The sequence below is a fragment of the Chionomys nivalis genome, chromosome 13 (assembly GCF_950005125.1).
Source record: "Chionomys nivalis chromosome 13, mChiNiv1.1, whole genome shotgun sequence".
NCBI classification, from domain to species: Eukaryota; Metazoa; Chordata; class Mammalia; order Rodentia; family Cricetidae; genus Chionomys; species Chionomys nivalis.
In genome coordinates this window covers 62,642,461-62,656,818 of record NC_080098.1, presented here as the reverse complement: position 1 = coordinate 62,656,818, position 14,358 = coordinate 62,642,461, and the positions used below count along the sequence as shown (strand labels likewise).

General features: G+C 44.3%; 1 protein-coding gene across 3 annotated transcripts in view; it reads right to left on the bottom strand.

Moving 5' to 3' along the window:
- Rnf144b (ring finger protein 144B) overlaps positions 1-14,358 on the bottom strand; it is a 139,139-nt gene that overhangs the window by 60,450 nt on the left and 64,331 nt on the right. The window contains exon 1 of one of the 3 annotated variants that reach the window (XM_057787840.1): positions 3,401-3,660. The exons of 1 other annotated variant lie outside the window; for it this stretch is intronic. The gene's annotated coding sequence lies outside the window, so the exon portion shown is untranslated. Of the gene's footprint in view, positions 1-3,400; positions 3,661-14,358 lie in introns of those variants that run through there. One more of the 3 variants, XM_057787838.1, reaches the window with a different exon arrangement.

Below are 14,358 nucleotides of genomic sequence, written 5' to 3'. Positions count from 1 at the left end.
TATTTATTTTATTATGTGCGTGGCTGTTGTCGGCATGTAGGTGTCTATACCACATGCTTGACTGATGCCCACAGAAGCCAAAAGATGGCATCCGATCTGCAAACTGGAGTTGCAGACCACGTGTGAGCTGCCATGTGGGTACCAGGGACCAAGCCTGGGTCCTACATCTTCTTAGCCATTCAGCCATCTTTCCTATTCCCGCTTCCCCAAGTTTTCTGTGTGTAGTAACTAGTGCAGTGTGATACATCAGCTTTAGAACTACTCCATGACTAGTTAATAGCAAATGCCAAATTCAATTGGGAAAAAAATGTTAGTCCAACACTAACACTCACCTACAGGTGAAAATAAATTAAAACATTTATAAAATAGGCCAGTGAGAGAACTTGGCTGTAAAGACACATACTAGGAATTCTGGCTACGGGAGTTCGATCCCCAGAACCCATGAGGTGAAAGGTCCTGAAAGCTGTCCTTTGACCTCCATACACACAGTCCACCAATCAATGTAATGCATCACTTAAAAAAAAAAGTTTTAGATAAATGCTCAAGGCTGTGGGTGTAGCTCAGGGGTAGAGAACCAAACTATCATATGTGAGGCCTTGGGTTTAAACCTCTGCACTGCAAAAGTCAGCCCAAGTGAGATAAACAAATGCAGGCACAATCATAGCTCTCTCCTTACATAACACTCAACGACACCAGGAAAACAGTATCAAAAACAAACAACAAAGAGCATGTGAACCAAGTGAAAAACATCAAAATGGCTTCCACATTCTGGCGAAACAACATAAATTAAGCTCACTCCCAAACTCACTTCCAAGCTAACAACAATTCCTCCATGACAAAGGCCACACCACCTTACACATCTTTAAGTCCCCAGCGTCTCCCAGAGAACTCAACAGCAAACAAATTTTATGGCTATATATTAAAGGCCTGCTTCTCATCCACATTCACTTCTAATGAATCAAAAGCAAAGATACTGGCCAGTTAGCATAACTAAGGAGCATCTTCCTACACATGAAGGCAGATATCTCTAGAAGAAATGTCTCTAGACTGAGGAGCAACAGCTTCAGATAACCACGCCTTAAAGTGCCAGACGTGACTTGTGTGACAGCCTGGTACCCTCGACACCCAGAATAACCAGCTGCACAGACAAGAGTCAGTTCCCCAGAACAGTATGGACTTTGCTCTTGCACCAGCCTCTGAGGGTGGCATGATTCCCGACTGCTGTCTCAAACTGGAGATGTTAAACACCGAGGATCTCACCTAAGGGGGCACGATGCCATGCCAAAGCCAGGGGAGACACAGGCAGCTGGACTGGCAGGAACTTCAGAAAAACAATTCCCAGAGCATCTAAATGTCCCTAGGCTTCTCAAATATTGAAACAATTTTTTCCAGAAAGAAATTTCAAATACATTTTTTTTCTGATTAAAAGCATTCACACTGTTGAAAAAGAAAGATGTTTTCCAGGAAGCTAAATCATCTTGCTGGGCAATAAAATAAACTTGTTTCTTTCTAGAGAGAGCATACTTTTCCCTGTGCTTGTACAATTTGGCCACAAGGAAAGAAAGAAAGAAAGAAAGAAAGAAAGAAAGAAAGAAAGAAAGAAAGAAAGAAAAAGTTTTATAATCTGAGATCCCGAAACTGATTATTTTAAAAAGACATGTCTTACACTGACCTAGTTTATAAATCTGGATGATGGCTTTAAAACTGCCAGTGAACTGAGACCCATTCATGAGAATGGGGCTTTTGAATGCTGAGAATATTCTTCTCTTCGGCGCTCAGCACAAAGATATTTGGCATCAATGACTGTAAATATTTGTCAAACCTTGGGTAAATGGTTGGTGTTTGACCACACTCAAGCCTGCCTTCCAGCACGATAGTGCAGGCCTGAGTTATCTCGGGTGACTGGCCTGGGAGATTTTAGGTCAAGTTTTCTTACTGTTTATTTTAAATAAAGAGCCAATTCTGCGACTTGACATCTTTTTTTGCATCCACCGCGCATGTTAATCTTGTTATTTTTCACTCATCCAGAGAGGCTCTTAGAAGGTACTTTGGAAACAGAATTCTCTCTCTCTCTCTCTCTCTCTCTCTCTCTCTCTCTCTCTCTCTCTCTCTCTCCTTTCCTTTCTCCCCTCTCTCTTATTCTCCTCTCTCTCTCCTCTTCCCCCTCTCCACCACTTCCAACTCAATGCCCCTTCCAAACCATAAAATGCCAACACAAGGTACCCAAGGACAGGAGGCAGCTGAACTGCTGATAGCCTTGGACTTCTCAGTACAGCTATCTGCAAGTGCCTTTGTGGACCTGCTTTGGACTTCTTCCCTTTTCTCTCCCTCTCTTTCTCTTCAAGGTAGTTTGAGAAATACTTAAGGATCTAATGCCCATGGGAAAAGAGTGAGCTTTACAAAGACCGGGTGAGGAGGAGGGAGCCAACAAGGAATCAGATGTGAATGGAAGCAGAGACCAAAAGGCTCACTCGGAGAAAGCTGCAGCCGATATTTTAACTGCCAGCAACCCAGTGAAGACTGGCTGGGCTCCTCCTGCCTGTTACCCACACCCTAAAACCTGAGTCATCTCAAAGTTCATTTATTTTGCTTCTGGGCAGAGACACCCCTCATCCGCCTCTTCGGAAATGCTGAAGACATTATCCTTTGGTTCACACCTCCCCATGTTCAAATCAACAGTCAGAAACGCCTAAGTAGGACCCTGAGAGTCCTGTCAAGACTTCCAGTTCACATTCTGTAAGGTACCTGGCGCAGAAAGCAAAGAGAACCGTACTCTGAGAGGCCGGAGTGTAATGGGGAGGTGCATCCTGAGGATTGACAGCGGAATCCCTGAAACTAATCAGAAAAGGGGCTCTGGGATGGGCTGGCCAAGACACCTTTCCTCTGTGAAAACAGGATCGGTTTCATTTTAACACCAACTTGAAAACACCACAGAGCCTCTCTCTTGTATCAGCAATCATCTGACAAAAATAATCACTCTAATGTATAGCCCAGAATCCGCAGTTAATGTGACATTATTCATAGCTCTGTGTGTCAACATACTCCCGTGCATTTACAAATAACAGAAGGTAGACAGCCAAGGCAATGCCAACTGTCAGTCTCTACTCAAAACACACCAGAAGACTGGTCCAATATGCATTTTATGGTACATTCTGTAAAGACCATTTTATTAGAAATGAAACTAATTTGTTTTGACCTTTTCAAAGGCACTTTTTTTTTTTTTTTAAAGTTAACAGGTGTTTGAGACGCTCAGAATGCATGCAGTTCTGCATGGCTTAAGCCCTGGAAATGGAATCTAGCGAAAATCGCCTGGTAACCTCGGTCCCGTCCCTCTTAAGGTAGCAGCCTCCCTGGCTTGCACCGCCTGCATCCTGTGCACACGCACCCCTTCTAGACATACCTGGCTGGGGCTGAGGTCTTCGGGCTGCTGGATTCTCTCTAGCAGATCCAGCCTGGGCCAGCCGGGGCAGCTGGCACACCGAGGAGGAGGGGCTCTCTCATTCTCTCCACTCTCCCTGTGTTCTCCGCCTGGCTGACAGCTTTACACTTTTGCAGGATTGCCACAGGACTCCACGCCCAGACCTACAGCTCGGGAAGAGGAGGAGTCCCTCTCCGCCTCCTTGTCTTGACAGGCAGGAACCTTGCAGAACCAGCCAGCAGCTTGGGGCGCAGCAGCCAGAGCGTTTATTTATACAGGAAGCTCGGCGCCGCACTTCCTACTTCCCATCTGGGTCGCACTTCGACTGCAGGTGATGGCCTTAACCCTGTCCGAACCCACACTGGCAGAGCGCAGGGCAATGGCTCTCGGGTCGGGACCTGGCGCTGTGGGGGGAATCCCGAACTGGGAGCGGGCAAAAGCCCCCAAGGCGCTCCCTCCTGCCCACCCGCAAGCTGCACCCTGGCCTTCAGCACTTGCTGTCTCTCTGTATAGATCGTCACAGGCCACTTTTCCTCTTCTACTTTTAACAGCCCTGATTTGCTTCCTCACCTCCCCGCAAACCCTTCCCCTGTACATCTCCAAACGCAGTGTGGACCTCGACTGTCCATGTGCGCCTGACGTGGGCAAATCAAGTCAGGAGAGGTCTTAGTTTACTTACAATGATTTCACTTTAAGTGCTTTGTCAACAGCAAATGATGTGGAAACACAAGCCAGTAACGTAACTACTTGTATTCTCGACTAATGACAATCTAACAGCTAATCCAGAAACAGGAGTAGTGCCCCACGACTGTGGACACTTAATTAGCACAGTGTTTTTAATGGGTGCCTTGCCTCCTCACTCTCCCTGCTGGCTGCCATAGGTCACAAGAACAGCCTGGACCTGTTGAACACTGCAGTTTTAAAAGACCCCTCCTCTAGCACAGTAGTTTGTCTGTGTGAAATCTTACTTGACTTTAGCAGCTGAGTTTAGGGTGGGCTCACAGATGCTTTCTGGGACAGGTAGATGTGTGTGTGTGTGTGTGTGTGTGTGTGAGAGAGAGAGAGAGAGAGAGAGAGAGAGAGAGAGAGAGAGAGAGAGAGAGAGAGAGAGAGAGAGAGAGAGAGAGATCACTACATAGGGAGAAAGAAAGGAGAGAAGGAAAGGAAGAGAGAAAGAGAGATACATAGAGAAGAAAGAGAAAGGAAGAGGGAGATGCTAGGGGCGGGCAGGGTGGACTGGAGACCAGAATACACAATAGGTAGGTGAATGAATACCCAATAGGGACCTAAAATCATACAACCGAAGAACAACATTGGAGCTTGCAAAGTCCTAGTAAGCCAAAAAAACCTTAAAGACGATGTCTAGGGAGATTTAAGTGACTGGCTCAAGTGAGACCACAGCTGTAATAAGATCGGAATCCATGCTAGTGAGAAAGAAACATATCAGTGAAAACTACAAGGAAGAATAACTGCCTTTAGATTGAGTGCTGGCGTAGGGTCCCGAATAACCTACCCCCAGAAAGTGACCATTCCTGAGGGACAAGAGACAGGAAAGAGAAGTGGAACCCCTCCTGTCAGCCAGTTCATTCCTTAGTGTTGATGCCAGTCTCCTGAGCCTCAAGCCAAAGTCCAACACAGAGTCCACTTTTGACAGCACCATGCAATTAAGGTGCCGGCTCTTATCAACAGAAGGGAAGACACCCTCTGCCAACATGGATGGAAATGCAGATTAGGCAATAATCGTCCTACCTTTGGACACAAAGCTAATTTTATTTAAGAACTGATTCACATCTCCATGGATTTATTTTCCACCATGCAAATTTACAAAAATTGCAGTCAAAATTTAATACTAAACACTCTGTTACAGTAATAAGCAAAAGACTTTCAGATCTGCCTAAAGAGTACGTGGATTAATATCTGTCCCTTCCTTGTCTGTAGATCTCTCAGAGAAGCTGCCTGTGGCTAGGAAGATAAAGGTAAGTGAGACAGCAACCCTGTCCCCAAAGACCTCTACACTCAGTGAGAATGAGACACACACATCGCGACCACATCGCCGCCATATGACATACTTGAAGACCATGGCAGCACAGAGAAGCATCATCTCACAGAAGGAAGGGCATGCTGGAGAGAGTCAAGGAATATTTCTCTAAAGACATGGTTCCAAACTGGGTCTTGAACTGGCTTAGAAGGAGCTGTGGAGAAGACTGAGCCAGGCAGAGCAGGTGGCTGGTGGGGTGAAGTTAGATTTAGATGGGAGATCTTAGAGGCACTTCTCATAATGTAGACAGGGCCAGAACGCTTAGGATGAAAGAAGGACTGAGACGCGAATGGAGAGAGACTTAGAGAATCTGTGGAATTTAGACTCTAGTTGGATGTAGGGGATGAGAGCCCGCAGAGAGGGCTGCTGGTGTAGTTGGGGGTGGGGGTGATTAAGAGGAGGAGTGGAAAGGAAGGAGATGAAGATGCAAATTCAATTCTGCAGACTCTCAGAAGCCTCTAGGCCAAGCGCAGGGACCATTGAGTGGGCCTTCCAAAGAGGGTTGACTGAATAGAAAGAAAGCTAGTTAGGAACTGTATTCTTTTAGGCAGTGACTACAGTTGAAATTACAAAGAGGTAAGGTTACCCACAAAAATCAGCACACTATAAGGGAAGCGCAGGCTTTCTGACACACACTCTCCCACTGACTTTTAATAGCCATGTGACCTCCCACAAGGTATTTAAAATAATCCAATTTTTATATCTATCAAACAGATTTCCGTCTAATATTGAGAAGGATGAGAGGCTGAAAAGATGGTTCAGTGGTTAAGAGCACTGGTTGTTCTTTCAGAGGACCAGTCTCAATGCCCAACACCCACATGGCAACTCCAACTGTCTATAACTCCAGTACCAAGGGGATCAGAGCCCCTCTTCTGGCTGCCAAGGGCACTGCATTCATGCCATACTCGGATATGCATGCGGGCAGAGCATTCACGCATGTCAAATAAAACATCACCTGCAAGTATGGAGTACAGTTTAGAGGTGGCCGCGAAAGAAAGGAGAGGTTTGTAAAACTGCTAGCACAGTGCATCCCCCCCCCCCCAAAAAAAAAAGAGAAACTCTCCAAAGCCTGGGAAGGGGAACAGAATGTCAGCCTCTGTCTGGGACAGTGCAGTGATCCGCTGGACGCTATGGTACTAGTTGATACAAAATAGGAACAGAGTCAACGATATACATCAAGGGGGGGAAGAGAAAAGGGGAAGGAACAAAGGGGTTAGAAAAAAGAACCCAGAGACACGTCAACACTTACTAGGTTACTAAAATATATTAACCCAGAACATATTCACAGTCATAGAAAAGCAATATCAATGCAAATTTAAAGCTTTCCAAGCAGATAACTGTGATGCCAGCACTTAGGAGGCTGAGGCAGGAGGATTGCCGCATGTTTGAAGCTAGCTTGGGTTACATAATAACACCTCACTTTTAAAAGGAAAAAAAATAAACTAAAAAGGAAAAACAGAAAAATTTTCCCTGAACCTGAGACCAATAAATTGACTATTATTATCAGTTTCTGTATATATAAAACAATAATAATATATTTCATATTATATAATAGGCAATGTTATAAAGTCATTGTAAGCTGCAATAAGACCGAATGCCTGTTGAGAGGCTCGGCAGTAAAGGTACCTGTTGCCAAGCCTGTGTTTCATCCCTGGAACCTACATGGCTGAAAGAGAGAACACTGACTCCCACAAGTCTTCCTCTGATCTCTACATCAACACCCTTCCCCCAGATACATTCAATATTAATTTTTTATTTCAATTAAGTCTTGATAGCTATGGTGGTAGACATCCATAAACCCAGCACTCAAATGGCTGAGGCAAGAACATCACACTCAAGTCCAGTTTGGGCTCCACATCAAGCAAGACCTTATCTCAAAAAGAAAATGTATTTGTCAATGTGTTGTAAACGCTTAAGTCAAACTGAATCCAATTCACAATATTAAGAAAGGCTTTCCTAACAGCTCTGCTGGAGCCATCTATAGCAACAGTGATCATCTCATTGTTCATACATGTGTAAAGAACGTATCCAAAATGGGCAAAATAGATTCAGAGAAGTCAGTGGAAGTCAGAGCACAAAACAGCCACAGTTGGAAATAGACGCATAGACGCATTCCTGCAGCAAACAGGTTCACACTGTCCTGCTGGGGGCAAAGGATTCTTTTTTTAGTTTGCTTTTTTGTTTGTTTGTTTTTCAAGACAGGGTTTCTCTGTGTAGCCCTGGCTGTCCTGGAACTCTCTCTGTAGGCCAGGCTAGCATGGAGCCTGGTAATCTGTTCTCCTGCCTCTGACTCCCAAGTGCAGGGATTAAAGGCCTGCTAGGGCAAAGGATTCTTAAGAAAGTTACAAACTTGGGAGGTTTATATTGATGCTGCTTGGATTTGAAAATTACACATCCATTACCACCTTCGTGGGTAAAAATGAAATTTGATCATGACATTTTCATGTGACATGCACCATTTTAGCCCATTTTCTGCAGAAGGGATCCTTTCAAAAATGATTTCTAAAGTGGTAAACTCATATAAATCATAGAGTTAGAGCACACAGAAACGGCAAAACCACTGTACCAAGACCATATAGACTTATTTTTCCACGTGATCTCCCTGGCAGGCAGCCTGGCAGCTTCCTGCCACCATGTGATGGAACGAATGAGTTGTACTTAGCCACCAAGGGAGCAGCATTTTTTATTTTCCCACCGAGTACCTTACACGCTGGTTTTAAAGGCAGATTTAAAAAAATAATAATAATAACTAATATATGCCAACTAACACATAAAGAAAGATGGAACAGAACAAAGAGAGCCAGAGAGGATGGCATTAGCTCGCCTGTATTTGGAAGAACTGGGAGAAATCGGGGTCACACTCATTATGTCTCAAATTTAAGGGTGAGTGGAAAGCATTTGGGAGCACCAGATCCTAACGCGCTGTATGTGAGCAGTGAAAGACTCCCTTCCCACCCTGTACCAACGCATTGCTAAACTTCTTTCTAAGACAGATAAATAAACATAAATAAGCAAATAAATAAAGTGAATATCAGGTGAGCCCAGTGGTGGCGCACGCCTTTAATCCCAACAGTTGGGAGGCAAGGGCAGATCTCTGAGTTCAAGGCCAGCCTGGTCTACAGAGCGGGTTCCAGAATAGCCAGAGCTACACAGAGAAAACAAAACAAGTAAAATAATAATAAAAATAATATCAAAACTCAAATGGCTCCCAGAAAGAAGCAGTGTGAGGGACTTCTGTAGTAACTGACCACTGGAATTCTCCGCTTCAGCTAGTTGGAGCTATTTATACCTCACGTAGAAAGGAACCATTTCTTCCATATTTTCAAATTAGTTTTTATTGAGTTTGGTACCGGCTATCAATACATCTAATTTTTATTCCACCTTCGCTGAGACCTGCAGATATGGTTGCATCTATCATTCCTAATCACCGATATTTTTACTCTGACTTTTTGCATGATTTTGTCATTTCAGCACCTTATATATTTTTCTTCTGTTCCATTAACTCTAACTTATCAGCTCGCCTTTCTGTCCATGTGTGTGCAGGCATTATTTTGAAAGGGTTTTTCTGAGGGAGCAGGTGTCCCATCTGGCCTTTATTTCATGAATAAAAACATTCACTGTAACAGAATTTTCCTTTAGTGCAGTTTTGAGTACATAAAATGCTCTACAGAGTCAAGCCTTCCCTTTTCTGTGGCTCCCTAAAAAGCCAATTATTCTTCTTTGGAGGAATATTTCCTCATTTTGAGTAGTTAGGTTTGGATGTATGGACTTAGCATTGATTCCTCCTGGAATGGATTCTGATCTGGGGCTCTAGCCTCCAAAATCCCCACTTTGTATGTTAGCTACAGTTTTACCTTGGGCCAAGTAAATAACAAAGTCTACTTCTGAGAACCGCTCTCTTGAATGTCTCATGGTCATGTGATCAGGCCCCTGGTCCTGCCCTTCTCAAGAATAAGTCTAGAGCTAAAGTTGTCATTAATTAGAGCACTTGTCTAGCTTGTGTAAGACTCTAGTTTCAATCCTCAGTACCAGAAAAAAAAAAAAACTAAAAATAATAAATAAACCAGCTGAACCTAATGGCTCACACCTGTGATACCAGTGTGCTGGAAGCAGAGCCAGGAGGATTGCCATGAGTATGAAACAAGACTAGGCTACTACATAGGGAGTTTCATATCAGCCTGGGCTACAGTGTGAGACCCTGTCTTAAGAAGGAGAAGAGATGAGGGAGGGAGGCAGGGAGGGAGGGAGGGAGGGAGGGAGGGAGGGAGGGAGGGAGGGAGGGAGGGAGGGAGGGAGGGAGGGAGGATCACAGCAATAATTGTTCATGTTTCATCCCATCACGAATGCATTCTAATTTGCCAATCCAGACCATCGCACCTCTAGATAAAAATAAGGCAGCTAATTATTTTAATAGTCGGATGATTGTATCGTCTTGGAATTTAATCAAAACAAATCATGGGCACGCTAGTGCCTCTCTTGTGCCTAAAAGAAACCTGGTTTAAAAGTTCCCTTTCAGATCCTTCAACCCTCCTCAGCTTTGCGTCAGGCAAACCCACGGCCCACCTGTGGTACAAGAGAAATATCTGTGCCTTGCATATCAAGAAGGCCTCAGCATGAAGCCCCGAAGCCAACAGGTTAAAGGGACCACAGCTATTTTTAGAGGAGGTAACCGCTGAAATGTACGGTGAAGCTGGAAGAGCCTGTGCTGGGAACACACTGGGTCCTGACAATCATTGGATATTTCTGCTGGGGCACAAAAAGGTTGTTTTCTCAAAGTGTCTTCTGAACGTTTGTCGTGAGAGTGGAGGCTTCCTCAGCTCAGAGAATCCGCGGAAGAACAAGTTCCATTACTGAGTAACTACTATGCCGTGGGCATAAGACTTGGTACTTGTGGATTTATATACATCATTTCTTTTCATCTTCACAGAAGTATTCATTATAAAAAAAATCTGTTTATGTGCTTACAAATCGTAAATATCTCTTTCTTATTATTTGTATGTATGTGTTGGGGCGGGGGAGGGGTGTTGTTATCATTGATGCCGGCCTAGTCATCCTAGCACTCACTCTGTAGACCAGGCTGACCGCAAACTCACAGAGATTCACCTGCCTCCACCTCTAGAGGGCTGCTATTTCGTGGGGTAAAGTGTCCCATCTTTAATTAGTGTCAGGAAAGAGTCAATAAAACATAGCGTCAGCATAAAGATATCCCCAATAAGGGACAAGCTTAACCATTTAAGATTCAGTTGAGACTCTAGACATTTCTACCTGTAAGTCAGAAAGATCACCCTTGAACCTTCTAAGATTCAGTCTATGATTTCAGCAAACACTTGCATGAAGACCCATATACCCTCCCCTTTACTTTGAAGTGACTGTTACATAAAAAAAAATAAATATTTAGACTCTTTTAATCAAATGAGCTCATGAAATCCAGTCCGACTCCTGGATTTTACACTATTGATCAGTGCCTCACGGAGGTGAGTGGCAAAAGTCTAGATGATCGTTGTAACGGGACAGAGATCAAGGCAGCAGCCCCCGCTGCCATGTTCTGAGGTTCTTCTCAGTCTTCCTCACTTCCGGCCGGAGTTCCAGCCACACTATGACAAGCTCTCCTGAGGACTCCAGAGTTCTCACGCTCGAATCCGGTGGTCTTCCACGTACAGAGGCATTCTTCCCTGCCGTGCCACTGACAGCCAAGTAGCTCTTCCTCCCACCAGAAGCGACTCAAGGTTGATCATCCTTTTAATTCATTTTAAAGTCAGATTGTAAAATAATAGGGCTCATCATGGCATTTTCATACACATATCTTATTGGACCTTGCTCTTACTTGTCCCTCCCAATGACCCTGTCTGTCACTTCTCTCCCTTTGGCTGGACTCCTCCCCCTAATAGTCCTCCCCTGCCTTGTTACATTCGCACAGAGGTAAACGAAGATTTCTGCTTATGAGAGGAAACACAAGATGTTTCCTGCTCCCATTGTGTCCCTCACTAGTTCCCTCTCCCCCTTTAGAGAGTTTCCTACCTCTTCTTAGTTCCCCTTTTACTTTCATATCACACATATTTGTACATATATATGACACATATATGTATATGTATTAACATATATATGCATTACTTTGTGAAATCATGAAGGAGTGAACATCATTACCTTTTTGGCAAAGAAAGAGTAACACACACATATACATTGATATATACGTGTGTGTGTGTGTGTGTGTGTGTGTGTGTGTGTGTGTGAAGTCAGAGTCCACACATTAGGAAAACGTGATACTTACCTTTCTGAGGCTGGCTCGTTTTGTTTAAGGAGGCCCTCAAAGCTTCTCTTTTCTAGGCTATTTCTACCTCCCACCTTCCCCCTCTCCATTGAGTCAAATCCCCTCTCCTGGGCTTCCTTTCTGAGTACAATGCTCTTGTGCCAATTGCTTTTATAAAGCAATTATTAAGCACTTATTACATTCTAGCTTCCTTATTGGGTGCTAGCCATGCAAAGCCCAGGTGTGGAAAAGACGGGTTTGGCATAGTGACGAACAAGAGCAGTCCATAGGCAGTGGAATCTAGGAAAGCAAGCATCTTTTATGAGTTCTCCATTTACCTCCACTCCACGCAATCTCAAGTTCTCTCTCTCTCCCCTGCCTCCCCACCACTCCCACAGGCATAGGGAATTTAATGGAAGTGTAGGAGACTGCATAGAAGAGAAAGTCCATCCAACCAACTTTTTCAAGCTATACTAAAATATAATCATGCAGACTCAACCCTAACTTTATTGCTAATTGTGTGCACTTTCTTAAAGTCAGGGAGGCTCATTAATGATAAACTACCACTTTAAAGTGAAATGGTCATCATGTCCACACCATACTCTCTGTCATACCACCCTGAATTTCATACGGAATGAAAGACTCAACAGAGGGCCTACAGTATAACACAGTGATTGAGCTTGTACTTAGAGTCCACAAGGCCCAGGGTTCAGTCCTGTGCATCCGCATACACAGAAGCGAAGCAAGAAATGGGATGACAAAGGAGTGAACATCATTGCTCATTTTGGCAAGGATGGAGCAAAAGGCATCGGATATAATAGTCCTGGGGTAAGCAAACCTTTAAGTAGATTACTCCTTGCTCAATGTAGGCTGTTTTCTTACAGAATAAGGATGCCTACGGTCTCAGAGCAACCGAAGCCTTGAGTACATAACAATAGGATCCTACCCAAGAGCTCTAACAAGCAGCGCCTCATTTTAGGACTCCAGTCATCCCAACCACTGCGCCTTCATCATTTGATAAAGGAGTACTGTAAATGCATCCTGAAGTCACAACGGAAAGTGACTGGTACAGGCAGCCATTAGAAACCAGGGCCCAAGGCACCCAAGTTCCACTATATCACCCCCACTTCCCAAAATAAAATTACGGGGGAAATCAAGCTCCCCTTTTCTCCTGTCAGCTCCTTTTAGGAGCAGGGAGGTTGACAAAAATAGAAGGCCGATAAAACTTTTAATATCATTAAAAAAAACAAAACAAAACAAAAACATTGACTTGGGGCAAAAGGCCAGGTCTTCTGCCAAAGCAAATTAGGCAGTGTTGCCATATTAGCAGAATTCTAAACTTGACAAGAAAGAGCGATAAAACCTCCAGTGGAGGCCAGCAACGCTGGACACGTTGGATTCTCAGTGCTGGCCCTCTGCGAGAAGAAAGAGGCAAGACTCCCATGTGAGCGAAGAGAGTGTGACTCAAAGACTATTTCAGTACAAGATCCTATTTCAACCTTGTTGTCCATCTGTTTGCTGGGAACGTAAAGTTGCCTGGTTCCAAGTTAGAAAGGGGGATGAGATCATCAGCTAAAGCTGCAATAAGCAAGAGCCTTGAAAAGGCCCACGGATACGCAGCACAGCCACGGAGTAAGAGGTCCAAGAGGTCGGGTCACACCTGTTTATCTGGCTGGACCTACAAAAGGTCCTAATCTCATCCCAGGCAGGTGAGTTCAAGGAGCCAGATAAGCAAAGACTGCTAGGAAATTCCTACTTTTTAATACTAGTAAATGGAGGAGAAAAATGGTTCAAAGAAGGGCATCTTTCAAGATGAGGAATTCAAACCCATCGTCCACACGCACATCACTGAGGTGTCTCCCTACCTACTCTAGAATACAGAAACATTCCGGGGAGCACTAGACAGGGCCACTTAGGGGAACGGATATGCAGAAAGCTGCTGTGTTCCGGGCTATTGGCAAGAACTCAGAATGTAATTTTCAGGGTAAAGAAAATTCCAAGGTCACAATTATAATTTCATCTATGTTTTAGGCCAAATGATCCTTTATAGTTTGGCGAGAAACGTAAACCGCAGGGACAGCAATATCTGTGTGATGTAATGAAGTCAAGTGACCTGCAAAGAAAAAAGCTAAGGCCACTATGAAAAAAGTCACGACCTCTACCCTTTGAGTCTCCTTTTCTTTACAGCTGCAGGAGAAAATAGGAAGCATACTGACTGTTGCGACCTGATGAGCCTCCTCATCTGAGAGGAGAATAGATACCCACATCTACTCCTAAGGGCACTAAGAAAACTGTGCCCAGTGCAAGCAGTGGTATTCATTTGTGGGGAAGCAGGTCTTGCAGGGAAAGGATACTCAATACTAGAAAGAAACAGAGCAGTAGGCTCCACTGGGGGGGGGGGGGTGGTATTCACTTCCTGTGGAAGAAAAGAGCCTGGAGAATTGCTACTACAGCCCAAGTGAAAAGTCAAACTCCCATGGAGGGTGGTGTCTTCCGAGTAAGGGTGTGTGTGTGTGTGTGTGTGTGCGCGCGCGCGCGCGCACATGACATATACTTCTGCAAGTGTCTATGCAGACAGTTGGGTGATAAGGATTGACTTGGGGGAACAATATATATCAAAAGAGGAATCTTGTTGTTACAGTATGTTTGGCCAAC